We start from the raw sequence: 15,567 nt of genomic DNA on the forward strand, positions 1-15,567 counted from the left end.
ACCTGGCTTTGCCAGACACAAGGGAGCCTATTACTGTTGAGACTTTGCGGCTGATCTGGGGCAAGTTAGGCAGTGTTTGTTGGTCCAGTTTTGAAGTCCAGTTATTTGTTTGTCTCAGGGGGGCAGGGAGGCCTGCTGATAACCCTCCAACGCCACCATTAAGAAGCAGAGGTTCTCCATATACAGTGGTACCTCCAGTTGTGAACAGGATCCATTCCGGAGCTCTGGCCGCATCCCGAGGAATTAGCAACTGGAATTCTGCGTATGTGCGCGGCGCAGTTTAATGCTTCTATGCACGAGCGTGGTGTATAGAGCGCTTCTGCGCATGCACGCTGTTGGAATTCTAGCCCGGTCAGAGGTATGTGCCTATCTGTTCAGGCACCGGCTGAATTCCTTTGACCTCCCTCCGGCAACTCCCGGCAGGAACAACATACGAGGTCCGTTCCGGCGATTTTCCTCAGGCTGTGAGAAAAACACACCAACTGCTTCTCCTCCTCCCTGCTCCCTGCATATCCCCAGGGAGGGGAATCAGACACAGACAGAAATGTAACTACATGCTTTTATTCCTGTCTTTAGCAGTCATACAGTAAAAGATGTCTGCTCTCTTCAACAAACAGAGAGAAACTAAAAACTCCACCCACGTACATCCTGTACAGGTCATATGACACACACTGAGCTCACATCCTGTGCTCAATAAGGAGAATGGACTGCCCCTTCGTTTTCATGGCAACAGTCACATACTTCCTGTTTGGCTTTCCAGCCACAAGCAGCAGACTGAGCTGCTAGAGCCTTTGCTTGCTGCAGCATTGCTGCTTTAGAATAACATACTCCCCCTAAAGTATCAATGCGTGCTGCGAGCAAAGCGTCATCCAGAGAAGAAAACAAACAGTTGTTATACTTATAACATTCCCCTGTTGTTTCAGTTCCACCCTTGGAACTACCCGCCACTGGTTTTACCAATGTACCTCTCTGGTTGTGTGACTTCCAAGGAATGAGTGCTTCTGCATTACCTTGGTTAGCAACTCTCTGTTGTGCCTTTGTCTCTGACTCAGACACAGCTTCAATTTGACCTTGGTCGTTTACAACAGCAACAGCTAAGTTAGCAAACTCTTGTGAATACCTCTTGGGTGGTACACCCTTCGTTGCTCTCTCAGACCTACGTAAGAGGTGCTGCTCTTCTTTGCTTTCTGGTTCAACCTTTGGACTCTTTGGAGAACCAGTACCAATTGTAAACAGTGGTTCATCCTCCTCTTCTGAGGGTCTAGTCATTATGTGAGATTTCCTCTCAATGACTGTGACAACTGAGCTGTCTGAGCTATCGCTGTTATCATCAGTACTACTGAACTCAATAAAATCAACATCATCATCATCATCAGAATCATCATCATCACCTGTGGGAAATGTGTGAACAATCACTCTCTCCTGTTCAGGAGCACTCTCTAGGAATTTTGTGAGAATCACCTTTCCAGATTCAGACAAAATTACTCTGTAGAGACCCTTTTCATAACCCACAAAAATGCCTCTGGCATTCTTTACTCCACCTGGAGCTTCTGTTCTCACATGAGACCCAAACACCTTGAAATGGGCAACAGAAGGTTTTCTGTGGAACAGTTTCTCAAAAGGAGAACTTCCCAACTCTTTTGAAAACTTTCTCAACCACGTATAACAAAATGACATTAGCGACTCAGCCCAGTACTCATGTGGCAGATGTGAACTAAGCAATTGCGCTTCCATTCCCTTTTGCAATTCTTTGTTCACCCTAACACAGACACATCTGTTCCAAGCTTCTTCGGAACTAGCAATTTTGTGTCTTATCCCTTTCTTCTTCAGGAACCTCTGGAAATCCTGTGAAAGAAAAATTGGCTTCTCATCTGTGCAAAAACAATTTATGTCAGCATCATGCATATTTTTAACCTTGTCACAAAACTCTTTAAACCTTTCTAAGGCTTCTTGCGGTGTCTCCAAAAGATAAATCCAGACAAAACCTGTAAAAGAATCAACACATATTAGGTAATACTTTGCATTGCCTCTAGATGGTGCTAAAGGACCAATCACATCAGCATACACCCGCTGAAATGCCTTGTCGACCCTCGAGGTCACCTTCTTGGTGTTCTCCTTGGCTACACCTGCAAAAGAAATCATGTTAGAATCACAAGAATTACATTCCATGTAATCACTTTGATCAAAAGTCAACAAATACAGTCCATCTTTCTCTTTGGCAGAAAGATACAACTCTCCATCTTTGTAGATCTCGCATTTCTCAGCATCATAGGACAGTTTTAGTCCCTTCTTGGCAATCTGCGAAACGCTGAGCAGATTGTACTTCAACTCTGGAACCAAATATACATTGTTTATAGTCAAGTTCAGACTTTCAAGATACACAGTCCCAATTCCGGTGGCTTCCAGCTCTTGACCGTTGGCCTGTTGTACCGCGAAGCTTTGCTTCTTAAATGACGAAAATAGTCCTCTGTGTCCTGTCATGTGAACTGTCGCTCCCATGTCCAAAACGAAAGAATTCCCCACTTCTGGTGTGGCTTTTAGCGACATCAAAGCCTTTGCAGTCTTTGCCTTTGGCTTGGTGTGACCTTTGTCTGACGCCTCAGACTTTGTGGAGCTTCCCTTGGCTCCTTTGTTCTGACGTGGCTTCTTGCAGTACCGCTGAAGATGCCCAGTCTGTCCACAATTGTAGCATCGGACAACGTTTAACGCTACAGCGTTTTCTCCAGTAGCTTCAGCAGTGGGGGTGTCAGAACTCCGTTCATGTCTCCCCCTGTCCTTGACTTCCAGGGCGGCAAGTCTGTCCTGTTCATTCAGAACGACGGCAAAGACCCTGTCCGACGTTAGATCAGCTGCTGGGAGAGACCCCAGCTGACTGGCAACTGTTTTGTAAGTCCGATTCAGGCTGTTTATCACCATGAAGCAAAACACTTCCTCCTGCAGACGGAAATTGCGTTCCACCATCTGTTGACGCAGAAATTTCATTTCCGTCAGGTGCGCTTGAACATCTCCATCAGGCGCAAGCCTCAGGTTGGTCAACTTCTCAAAATACAGCAACACTGAAGAACCTGCATCTCTCTGATGTGTCCTTCTCAGCGTGTCCCAAACATCTTTCGCGTGCTGTAAATCTTGTATATGAATAAGCTGAGAGTCTGACACGCACAGAATTATAGCTGTTCTGGCCTTCACATCCTGTGACTCCCAAGCACGCGTTGGTGCTGCAGGGATGGGGTTCTCAATCACCCCAAACAGTCTCTGATTCTGCAGCAAGGCCTTCATCTTAATAGACCAAGATGCATAATTGTCACTGGTCAGGAGGCTTGGAGAAGGCAGGCCTCCCCCCTTCTTGGCATCCATTTTGAGTCCTTGCATTGACTCTCAAACACAAGCCTCTAAAATCCAATAGCTGGCTTGTTTACACTCTGTGCACCTAGCAGCTATAACACTGGCCGCTTTGGAAAGTCCCTTTCCAACAGTTCCTTTGGGCCTAAGTCAAAACATAGGCTGTTTTTGCCTCTCTGAGGCAAAGCCTGACTTCCAGCCCTCTCGTGAAACTGGCCTTTGTTGCTAAGCAACAGCATTCCTTTCCTTGGACAGGATTAACCACAGGAATGTTTGGAATGCAGAGCTCTTCTCTCTCGGAGCTGTTTTTCCCAAACCTTGCTCCCTTGAAGCAGAGAATGAATCAACCTGCATTCACACTTCCAAGCCCGAAAATCTCATACCTGGGCTCCGTTGCTTGGCTTTCAGCTTCTTCTGGTCAGCTTCTGGCTGCAGAGAATCAGCTTTCTCACCTCAGGCCTCCACGGAGCAATGAATACAGCAGCTCTGCCACTCATTCTGCAGACTTCCATGGATCGTAGAAACCATCAGCTCTGATACCACTGTTGGAATTCTTGCCCAGTCTGAGGTATGTGCCTATCTGTTCAGGCACCGGCTGAATTCCTTTGACCTCCCTCCGGCGACTCCCGGCAGGAACAACATATGAGGTCTGTTCCGGCGATTTTCCTCAGGCTGTGAGAAAAACACACCAACTGCTTCTCCTCCTCCCTGCTCCCTGCATATCCCCAGGGAGGGGAATCAGACACAGACAGAAATGTAACTACATGCTTTTATTCCTGTCTTTAGCAGTCATACAGTAAAAGATGTCTGCTCTCTTCAACAAACAGAGAGAAACTAAAAACTCCACCCACGTACATCCTGTACAGGTCATATGACACACACTGAGCTCACATCCTGTGCTCAATAAGGAGAATGGACTGCCCCTTCGTTTTCATGGCAACAGTCACATACTTCCTGTTTGGCTTTCCAGCCACAAGCAGCAGACTGAGCTGCTAGAGCCTTTGCTTGCTGCAGCATTGCTGCTTTAGAATAACAACTGGAATTCTGCGTATGTGCGCGGCGCAGTTTAATGCTTCTATGCACAAGCGTGGTGTATAGAGAGCTTCTGCGCATGCACGCATGGTGAAACATTGAAGGACTGTGCCCTGGATCCCCACGTCGGCAAGGCAGTGGTCCAGGAGTTCGTGATCGACCATGTCGAAGGCTGCTGACAGGTCTAGAAAAATCAGCAGCCCCGACCCGCCTCGATCCAGCTGCCTGCAGCGATCATCTGTTAGGGCTGTGGCTTTTGGATGGAGTCCGGCACGCTTCCCTGCGCCCCACTGGACTCCCGTGGATAGCTCTCCGTCAGCTTCCTGTAGCAGAGTTGTCGCAGCGGTAGAAAACTGTTGCAAAGTGTGTGTAATAAATCAGACTGCACACAAGCTTTCTTGCTTATCTCCAACAGTCTTTAATCGTGTAGAAAAACATCATAAATCAGCCCGGCGAAAGAGCGCACATCTTGCTGCCTCGCCGCAAAAGCGAAAGGAAAAAACACACAGAGAAACACTCCCCTCTGTGAATCTAGCCACGCCTCAGAATGTGAGACGTCACTCAGAACTGTTTAACCCTGTAAGTTCTGATTCTCTTCACACGGGCGACCAGAGCCGTCTCGGTCCCATGACCAGTGCGGAAGCCGGACTGGAATGAATCGAGAGCCGATGTTTCATACAGAAACCTACCAAGCTGTTCAGCAACCGCTCTCTCAATCACCTTACCCAGGAATGGAAGATTCGAAACCGGGCGTAATTGGATAGATCTAAAGGATCTAATGATGTTTTCTTTAAGAGCGGACGCACCACTGCCTCCTTCAGTTCCCCTGGGAATATCCCGGTGCCAAGGGACAAATTGATGATATCACCCAGGGGGGCCTGCACTTCGTCTGGACACGCTCTAATCAGCCAAGACGGGCATGGGTCAAGAGGACAGGTGGTGGGCTTTCCAGCTTGGAGGAGTCTGTCCACATCGGCTGGGGATATCCGGTCAAAGTGGTCCAATACTGGACCCGAGGACAGTCGAGGGGCCTCCAGTTCCTTTATTGTATCCAAATTGGCAGGGAGGTCATGGCGGAGCAACAGGACCTTCTCCACAAAAAAGCTCGCAAATGCCTCAGAGCTGTGTGTCGAATTGTTATTTAAATTTGGCTGTCCTTCAAGGGACATTAAAGACCTAATTATACTAAATAATTGCGCCGGGCGAGAGCTAGCGGAGGCAATGGAGGCCGAGGACTTCTTAGCGGCCTTCACTGCCATCTCGTAGGTTTTCATAAAAACCCTATAAGATGTTCTTGAGGCTCCATCACGGGCACCCCGCCATACTCGCTCTAGCCGTCTGAGGTCCCACTTCATTTTCCAAAGCTCCTCAGTAAACCAGGGAGCCCGGTTTCTGCGGGGTTGCAGAGGGCACCTAGGTGTGATCTCATCCATGGCTGCTAGGAACTGGATATTCCAGCCCTCAACAAGCTCAGTCAATGAGTCGCCAGGGGGAGCAGGGTCCCGCAAGGCCTGACGGAATCTATCAGGGTCCATCAGCCTCTGCGGGCGAGCCCAAATTGGCTCGCCACCTAAGCAGGGTGGGGGTGGAAAATCAATCCTGGCTTTCAGTGTGTAGTGATCAGACCATGGCACCTTCATCGAAGAAGACATGATCACATCTATACCGGCGCCAAAGATCAAATCCAGCGCGTGGCCTGCTTGATGTGTGGGGCCCGAAACAAACTGGGAGAGCCCTAGTGTCGCTATGGAAGACACCGGGTCCAGAGCCTGTGAGGAGGGAATGGTATCAGCATGGATGTTGAAGTCCCCCAATACCAATAGGTTAGGGAACTCCAAGGCCCAGCCGGCCACCGCCTCCAGCAGGCCTGACAGGGTGGCTGCTGGTGCGCTAGGTGGCCGGTACACCAGCCAGACAGCCAAGCTCACCTCGGAGCCCCACACCAGGCCAACACATTCAATGCCGGGGATCGATGGCGATGGTAGAGCCCTGAAAGAACAGTCTTCTCGGATTAATAATGTCACCCCTCCCCCCCGGCCCACAGTCCGCGAATGGTGGAGGACGGAGAAATCCGGGGGCGCCATCTCTCGTAAGGTAACAGTTTCCCCTTCGCGCACCCAGGTCTCCGTCACACAAGCCAGGTCAACCCCGTGCGAGGTGAAGACGTCTCGCAGGGTGGCGGTTTTGTTGCCTATAGACCTGGCATTGAGCAACACCAGTGACGGAGGTGAGTAATCCTTGCTCACCCTACCTTCATCCCTCGGGATGGGGCGCAGATTGGAAGGGGTACGAGCATATCCGTATCTCGACCCCCTTCGCCTATGGCACCTATCCCCACCGCCATACCTCCCTCGCCCCACTACGGTAGCAATCCCAAGCCTCAAACCAACCTCCATTTACAAAATAGAAAAACAAATCAAACCAAAACAATTGTACCAACAAAACAAATCCCCACCCCACTCAATATCCAACCCCAAACCAAAATAAAACGGAACAAAATAAAAATACATCAATAAAAACCACCGTTCATGGTGGTACAACAAAGTAAAAAGTAAAAACCCCTATAAAACACTTTAAAATATATAAAAACATTTTAAACATTTGCTGCGGCAACACCAGTGTCCTTAAAACGGTAGCGGTGGTGAGTGTGGACCCAGCCCCCTAGGCCTGGTGGAGTGGGCCTACAGGAGGGAGCGGCCTTCCTCAACCCCCACGGTGCAGCAGCAGCAGTGTCCCAGTGCCTCACGAGGCCTCTTAAGCTGTGGCGGTGGTGAGTCAGTCTGGGCCCCGCCCCCTAGGCCTGGTGGAATCAGCCCGAGGAGGGAGCGGCCTTCCCCAACCCACAGTGCAGCAGCAGCAGTGGTGTCCCAGTGTCTCATTCTGATCTCAGGATAAAAGCTGACTGTGCCTAGTGCATTAGAGGGATCTAGGTGGAAATCTCTGTCCAGAAGGCAAGTGTGGGGCAGATAATTCATAGAACATCCAGCAGTGGTTTTGGAATGGCCACCTTGGTAGAACAACCCTGTTTAAAATTTCAGCCCCCCAACTGGAGGCTGGGATGGATAAATACCCAATGCCAGAACCAAAGTCTACCTACATCTGAAATCAATAAAGTGGTGGTGAACTATTATCCCAGATCCTTCTCCTGTCATGGGATCACCTTCACATTGTGGCAGGGAGAGTGTTGCAAAGGCCCCACAATGATAATTTTATCAGATGTAGCCAGTTCTTCATCTGTTCATGTTGATAATGGTGGCAATGAGCTGCTTCACCCTCCTCTGATCAAAGTGTGTGGCGGATAACTTCAGCAACAGATGGCAGTCACCTCAGAGACACAGCATTTCACCCACAGGAGAGGCAAGACCTGCCCACCTTCTCGCCTCACCTACTTCTGCTACCTTTTGCTAATGCTTCAGCACTGCCTCTCTGGATTACTTGGGAAAAGTAGGCAGGGACATGTTGGCAGAAGAGAAAGCGGGCGGCGAAAGAAGTGTCACAGCATTTTATGTAGGCTTACACAAAACATTGTTGCTAGTCTTCACACAATCTATGGGAACATTTTCTGAGGTCATAGGAAATGTCTGGCTCACCTCCTTTGTACCCCCTGCACCCTACTCTGCTTGGCCTTGGGCTAGATACCAGTGGGAAATGTTGGTGCTCTGTGAGTGCCCATTCTCTATCTAATATTCTCTTTGTTTTCCAGGGCCTAAGTCAGTTGCGTTATTGGTACCTGGTAACTTTTGTGAAGGCAGGAGCTGGATTTCAAATCTTCCCAGCAATAGTCTGGGATTTGTTCTAGCAGATGCTGATTATGATGTCTGGATATTAAATAACAGGGGAACCACCTGGTCTAGAAGACATCAAAACTTCTCAGTAGACCAAGAAGAATTTTGGAATTTCAGGTAAGTACAAGGGGCTATTGTTGCTTGGATGGAAGGGATGCTTTTCATGAGAACTTTCGCAGCTCGATTGGTAAAGAAAAAGCTTTTATAGGCGTTGTATATGTGATATAACACTGTAACACTGTGGAGTCCTTTCTTTCCCAACTGGATTTTCCTGTATGAGTTCACAGTACATTTAACTGAAATGCTTCATAGATGTGTTTATATCCAGCCCCATATTATAAGCATCTACCTTGAGTCCTTAATCATTTTACTTTCTCCTGCCTTGAAGCAGAACGGTTAGAGCCTAAACCAGCTTAAATAAGAGAACAACGGTATCACAAGAACCACAAAATACTTCAAGGAAATATTTCTTTTCCTAGAGAATTAGAAGAGAGGTAGGCTTGACCTGCAGTAGAAAGGGCATGTTTAAAGGGCAGATTGCATGCACTGAAAGCTGAGTAAAAAAGAAAACATATTGGAATGTGTTTCAGAGACGAGCCTATGCATCATTAATACATCAAGATCCGTCCCATCTGTGAGGGAAGGGGAGGCAACCACCTTCTGTGACAGGCTCCACAGGGTTAGCAGATTCAGCCTCCAAACACACTGTATTAGAGAGTAGTGGCAACAAAACATCCATTTTCTGCCCCTGCACTGTGGAATGCCCTTCTCTCTGCCATATGTAAAGGATAATCAAATTGATTCCCCACATTGTTCCTGGTGTAGATCTTCCATCCCCACTTGCTCCAAATGACAATATTTCTTCCCACCTTCAGTGGCGGAGGAAGCCTCTCCAGCCCCTGGGGTGGCACGAACCGCCCATATGGGTGTAGTGAACCATGCATAGGGAGGGATGGGGAGCGTGACCCCCAGGCCAGGGGGTGCAATCCGGCTGGGCCGGGGGTGTGTGTGATCTGGCGCAGTGGCCTGGCTGGGAAGTGTGCTATGGGTGGGGGATTCCCATCTAGGTACCCAGACACCTCTTCATCAGAACGCTGCTTCCTTGTGCAGCATGAAAGTGTCTGTATGCTGTACTGCCTTGATTGCCATGACCTTGTGAATGTGGGTGTTGCTTGAAAACTCTTGAAGCATTTTCTTTCCTATCATTCTGCCAGCGTCGAGTAGATGTGTATCTTGGAATTTACCCCGATTTTACTTCTGTAAAAAATATTGCACACTAGAGTCAGGTACGTTCTAATATCTTCTCAGCATTTCAAAACTTGGAAGTTAAAAGTCTGACATTTCGAGTTGCCTGTTTAGTTTCTCATGTAAAAGTGTCGTTTTCAAGATGACCAGACCACTCAAAAGTTATATTCTAGATCAGTGATGGCCAAACCTGGCCCTCTAGCTGTTTTGGGACTACAATTCCCATCATCCCTGACCACTGGTCCTATTAGCTAGGGATGATGGGAGTTGTAGTCCCAAAACAGCTGGAGGGCCACGTTTGGCCATCACTGTTCTAGATACTTCAATATTCAAACATGAGCTGTAACAATTCTTTGGATCTTGTGGAAAGAACTCAGGAAGCTGCCCTTTACTGAATCTGACCTTTTGCTGCTTTAATTGGCCAGGGTGGATGGGTGGGAATTCTGCTAACCAAGATCCCTAGAGTTTGAATTTTCTTGTGACTCTCCAAATTTCATACTGTCTTTTCCATATTTTTAGTTTGCTAAAACCAACCAGTTTAGGTATTTCGATTATGGATCAAAGAACAAAGCTGTCTACAACATGGTAAGTGGTTTGGATTCAAATGAGACATTTTGGTTGCAGGTTAGACATTCAGTGTGAACCGTGTTATGATTTCTGAGTTCTCCTTTGGGAAAGAGTGGGATAATACCAAAGACACAGAACTGGTTGAAATTATGGTTTTGTCTATGAAAGTACAGGTATTTAATGAGTAGGAACACAGAAAACTGCCTTATGCCAAGGCAGACTATTGATCTATCTATTTCAACTCTGTCTATACTGATTGGCAGCAGCTCTGATTCCAAGCCCTATCTGGAGAACCTGGGAGACCTAGGACCTTCACACAAACCAGATGCTCTACCAGTGAGCTACCATTCCCCTCTAGATTTTGGCTTTGGGGCTCAGTTGAAGGTCTCTATCTGAGACAGCTGTGCAGCGGGACTTTGTTGAGCTTGTTCAGCTGATGCATGAGGGAGCACTTCTGCATATTGGCTGAGCAGCCTCAACAAGTCTCCTGCTTGTGAGGAGACTTTCCCCAGAGCTGGATGTGCAGCAGTGCTTTGCTGAGGGCAAAGCAGCACTTTGCTGATAAATGAGGAAGCAGTTGCCTCTCCAGTGCAACCCGTCCCAGAGCCTGAAGATCATGTCATCCTCATGAGCTAGAAGAACTTTTGAAGGTGCTCCCCACTTATGGGCATTTACCTTATGCATGCGGAAGCCTGGAATATAACTGCTGTGTAAGTGGGGAGCTGCCTGTATTATATTACAAAAAAAATGTTTGCAGAAATATGTATATTACTTGCAACTGAAGAACAGAAATATGTATTGGGCAAAATTGCATGCAGCAATACACGTAATAGATGACATATGCAGGCAAATGTATACAAAAAAACCAATGCAAATTGTTGCAGAAATGGTGCAAACTGGAAAAATGAAAAACTAGGAAAACAATAAATGACAGATTAATCCAGCTCTACTAAAAAGTAAGCCTACCAGGATTTAGTGCTGTGTAAATGACTATATGATTCCAACTTACTTTTTTTTAAAAAAAATAATTTTGCTGGTCCAGAGAACAGAATTAGATACTGAACAGAAAGTTAAAGAATGATTTACAAGGAACAGATGTTAGACACCCAATACATTTGAAGACCCAAATGATGTCTTAAAAATGAGAAAAAGATGTGAAAGATGAACCTCATTTTCATGTTTCTGATCTTTTCCTCAACAGAGTACCCCCCCCCCCCATTTTATAAGATAGAAGACATTACTGTGCCAACTGCTGTGTGGAGTGGTGGACATGATATTATTGTAACCACAGAGGCTATTGAACGGCTGCTCCCTCGAATCCCTCATTTAGTTTCCTATAAGAATATTCGTGAATGGCAACATACGGATTTTATCTGGGGTCTTGATGCACCAAAGCGGTTGTATAAGGATGTGCTATCTTGTAACCATGCTTTATAGATTAAACTTGCTTCTCTTCTTTATAGAATTATGGAACTCCCTATCTGAAATCCCCCCACCTCCTTTAAAATGCAATCGAAAAATTAACTGGAAATTGAAATATACTCTGAATTTAGTGGTTGATGTTTAGGTGCTGTATTCTCATATTGAACAGGATCCTAATTCTCTAAAGTGATTGGGCAGCAGACCTCTAACTTGGATTTGAATCCAGAAATTAAAAATCAAACACCAACTAAACTAAAAAAAGCACGTGGAGTACAATTTGTCAATTACTGCAGGTAAAAACCAATGAGGTAGTTCTTTTTGAAACCACAGAATAGTTGCATTTCTAGAAATCACCTTTGCAGATTGTTTGAGCTGAAATGCTTCTTAATACTTACAAAGGGTTGGGAAGCCTGGGACACGCTGTAAAAGCTGTGTCTCAGACCCTCCAAGTGCTCCCATTTTCCAGGGATTTACAGAAGCCATCCCATTTTCTGAATTTCTTTTGTTACTGTTTTCATCTAGAAAGCCAATAAATCTGGAAAACTCTTAAGAAAAACTCCTCAATGGCTTACGTATCTGCTGGGTGGTTGTTTCTTCTGCTGAGACCAGGGCTTCACCATTTTTCTCTTCAACACGATGTGTCATAATCAAAGAAAGTCGAGCACATTCTGTGGGACATATTCCCATTGTTTTTGGCCAAGGTGTCCAGCTGAAACCACACAGCCCAAACTTTTCATTTTCTTCATAGCCATCTCAGTTCCTCCTTGGTCTGGTTTTCTGTGATATTGCTTTACCTACTATCACAACTGCTGACCTCTTTCAGTTAGAGTCTCAGCTTTAACTAAGAGCCCACGTCAGCGGTGGGTGCTTTGAACCAGTCCTGCAACTGGATATAGGATGTAACCACAACATGATTTGCCAAACATGTGAGCTGAGCTGATGTTTCTGCCCTCACATGCTAAAGTTCCTCACAATATGCCTAGCAAAATTATGATGCAGCTCTGTGTCATAAAAGCTTTCATTCCTCCACTGGCAGAGGAACAGGGGTGTGGGGGGAGTGCATCGCCCCCAGAGGCACAATCCCAGTGGGCTGCCATTGCAGCTGCCCACCCCCACCTCACCCCCCGTGCTGGGCGCCACACCCCCAGGATGCATGCCACGCCCCCAGGATGTGCGCCATGCCCCTGGCTCCCCCACTGCATTCCCCTGCCACTCTGCCTCTGTTTCCACTGCAGGCATAAAATGGATGTCATTCAGGAAAAAAACTTAATGTTTCTAGATTTAATTTAGATGAAGCTCAGAAACAAAATTGCAAGAAAGCATGTTTGATATTACTAGTTGTGAGGATGATATTATTTATAATGTATATATGCCACCCAATTTTAAGAAAAGGTTTTCCTTGGATGCTATATAGCAGGGGTGGCCAACTTCCAAGAGACTGCGATCTACTCACAGAGCTGAAAACTGGCAGTGAACTACCCCCTTTCAGGGTTTCAGGTGCAGGGCAAAGATGTTGAGCTTTTTTTAGGGGAGCCAAAGACATACAATGATCTACCTGTTGGACATGCCTGCTATATAGCTATTTAATGAAATGAAATAAATCACTTCATATATCACTTAATATAACTCTCTAAGTGGGTTAATTTTTTTAAAAAATGCAAGGCAGTGTAATATGCATTTCAGGGTTTCTCTGCTGGAGGGGGAACAGGTGTGGGGCACTTCCGGATTCTGCTACCAATTGAGACAGACATGCTTTTGAAACCCCTGCACTGTACATAGTTTTTGCACTCAATAAATCCTGTAAAAGACAGGCTGGGCTGTTATCTCCGCTGAGACTGAGCTGTTATCTCCGCAAGCAGACATTAATCTCTTTGACAGACAGGGTAGTATTATTTGACGTATCTTCAAGAAGATACTTGAGATAAAAGGTTTCAGATCTCCCAAGTAAGTTTACCAATAAGGGCTTAATTAATTGATCCCTGACTTGTTTATACTGGCCACAGTGTAGTAGGATATGCTTCATGCAATAAACATCCTGAGAACATAAACAGAGCCTATGCTGGCCAGACTGCCATTTAGTAGATGTAAATACATTTAATCTGGCTTTGGTAAACAGCCAACGATAGTTAGTGTGGATATTTCACCCCTCCCATTGCAAGAATCTGCTGACAATGTTTCAGAAAGGAGGGGGCGGAATTTGCTCATCGCTTCTTCTGCTCCAGCCTGTAGGAGTCTGAGTGTTATCTGTATAGAGATAAGGGGAATATATGGCACTCCAAATTTGGACTCCAACTTCCAGCAGCCTCAGCAACATGGTCAACAGGCAGGGATTATGGAAGTCCAACAATATCTGGAGGGCTACAGCTTCCTCAATTCTGCTTTATGAACATGAGAACACAAGCTTTGGTTTATTAGATCACAGTAAGATCCACCCTCTTTAATATTCTGTGTCCCAGAATGTATCTGGAAGCTTAACAGCTACGCATGAAAGTAGCGGTCATCCCTGTTGCCTGAATCTGCAACCTACCTGAACAAACTCACCGATGCATGGAGCACACCACCATTTTCATCACTACTTTCACCTGCTTCCTGTTACACTTCTTAGAACCCAGGTCTCCAATGTATCTCAGTAGTGGGAGAGTAAGGGAGAGAAAAGAAAGTACTTATTCATAGTGTGCATTGTATAACTATGCAATTCACTACCACAGAAGTTGGCTATAAATGTAGATGTTTGCAAAATGGGATTGTAAAAATCCATGAAAATTAAAAATATTAATGGTTTCTATTCATGATGGCTATGCTGTATACTGCCTACGTTTCTCTGAATGCTATTCACTCGAGAAAGACAGCAGGATAGGCCACTATTCCTCATGTCCTATTTTTTTATAAGCATCTTGTTAGGCACTGCAAGAAACAGGGTGTTGGACTAGCTAGGCCTTTGGTCTGGTCCAGCAGGGCTCCTCTTGCACTCCTAGTGGCAGGTGCAGCTGGCAGAAATGGCTGTGCTGTGTGCAGGTGCAGCCTTAGGCTCGTTTGAATGCCTCCAGCTGTAAAAAGGCCAAGCTGTCCCAAGAAACAGGTCAGGGTCAGAGTGGCTGACTGGGACAGAGAGCTACAATTACATCCTGGACTCTCCACATCTGCCTGCCTGTGGTTTTGGCCATGCAGAATATACCTTATTTTTTGCTCCGTAAGACACACTTTTTTTCCTCCTAAAAAGTAAGGGGAAATGTAAGGGTAGATGGGTGGGAATTCTGATAACCAAGATCCCTACATTTTGAATTTTCATTTGACTATTCATCTTTCAGAGGATTTTGCATTTTGAACATGCACCAGATTTCAAATTGTGTATAAGTCTTTGCCTTCTTTCAAGGTCACTAAATCACACCAATTTAAATATTTTGATTATGGATCAAATAACAAAGCTGTCTACAACATGGTAAGTGTTTTGGATTCTAATGAGAGATTTTGGCGGCAGGTTAAACATTCAATGTGAACAATATTGTGATTTCTGAGTTCTTACATACTTCCTTTTTGAAAGAGTTGGATAACATCTAGAGATTCTGCCCTACAGCAGCAAATGTAACATATTAAGTGTGTTGTACTGTGTGACACTAGATAGGGCTGATGAGTGATGACAAAATTCCAGCAGTCAGACTGGAGAGATAAGGCTAATGTTTCTACTCTCACAGGCTGAGCTACTCAGCATAGGTTGATAGAATGGGGGTGGGCTACCAGGTCAATGGGTCCTGGGGCAAAGCATGTGTGAAGAACGCAACAGCCATGCGCTTTTCTATCCCAGCCTCGCAAAGCAGCTCAGGTCTGGTGTCACTCTGGCCTAACAAAATTATAACCCAGCAATTTATAGTGGCTTTCATCAACTGCCACATCTCCCCACTCCCAATCACCCTGCCTCTTTTTTCCACTACAGGCATAAAATGGAGCTCATTCAGAAAAAAGGAACTTATCTGTATTAGATTTATATGAAACCCAGAGAAGAAAATGCAAGAAAGCAATGTTGGTATTAATTCTTTTTGGTATTAATTCTATTAATTTATACAGTGTAAAAGGTAAAGGTAAAGGGACCCCTGACCATTATGTCCAGTCGCGGATGACTCTGGGGTTGCGGTGCTCATCTTGCTTTCAGGCTGAGAGAGCCGGTGTTTGTCCGCTTCCA

The 15,567-nt window shown here is 45.9% G+C and overlaps 1 long non-coding RNA gene across 1 annotated transcript; it reads left to right on the forward strand.

The window, feature by feature from the left end:
- The first annotated feature begins 9,204 nt into the window (after window positions 1-9,204).
- On the forward strand, window positions 9,205-11,133 carry LOC310845591. Its single transcript, XR_014564852.1, has 3 exons — window positions 9,205-9,442; window positions 9,921-9,986; window positions 10,853-11,133. It is a non-coding gene; the product is annotated as an uncharacterized lncRNA (long non-coding RNA).
- Window positions 11,134-15,567: the final 4,434 nt, after the last annotated feature.

Source organism: Podarcis gaigeae (genome assembly GCF_964106915.1).
Source record: "Podarcis gaigeae genome assembly, chromosome: 5".
Lineage (NCBI taxonomy): Eukaryota > Metazoa > Chordata > Lepidosauria > Squamata > Lacertidae > Podarcis > Podarcis gaigeae.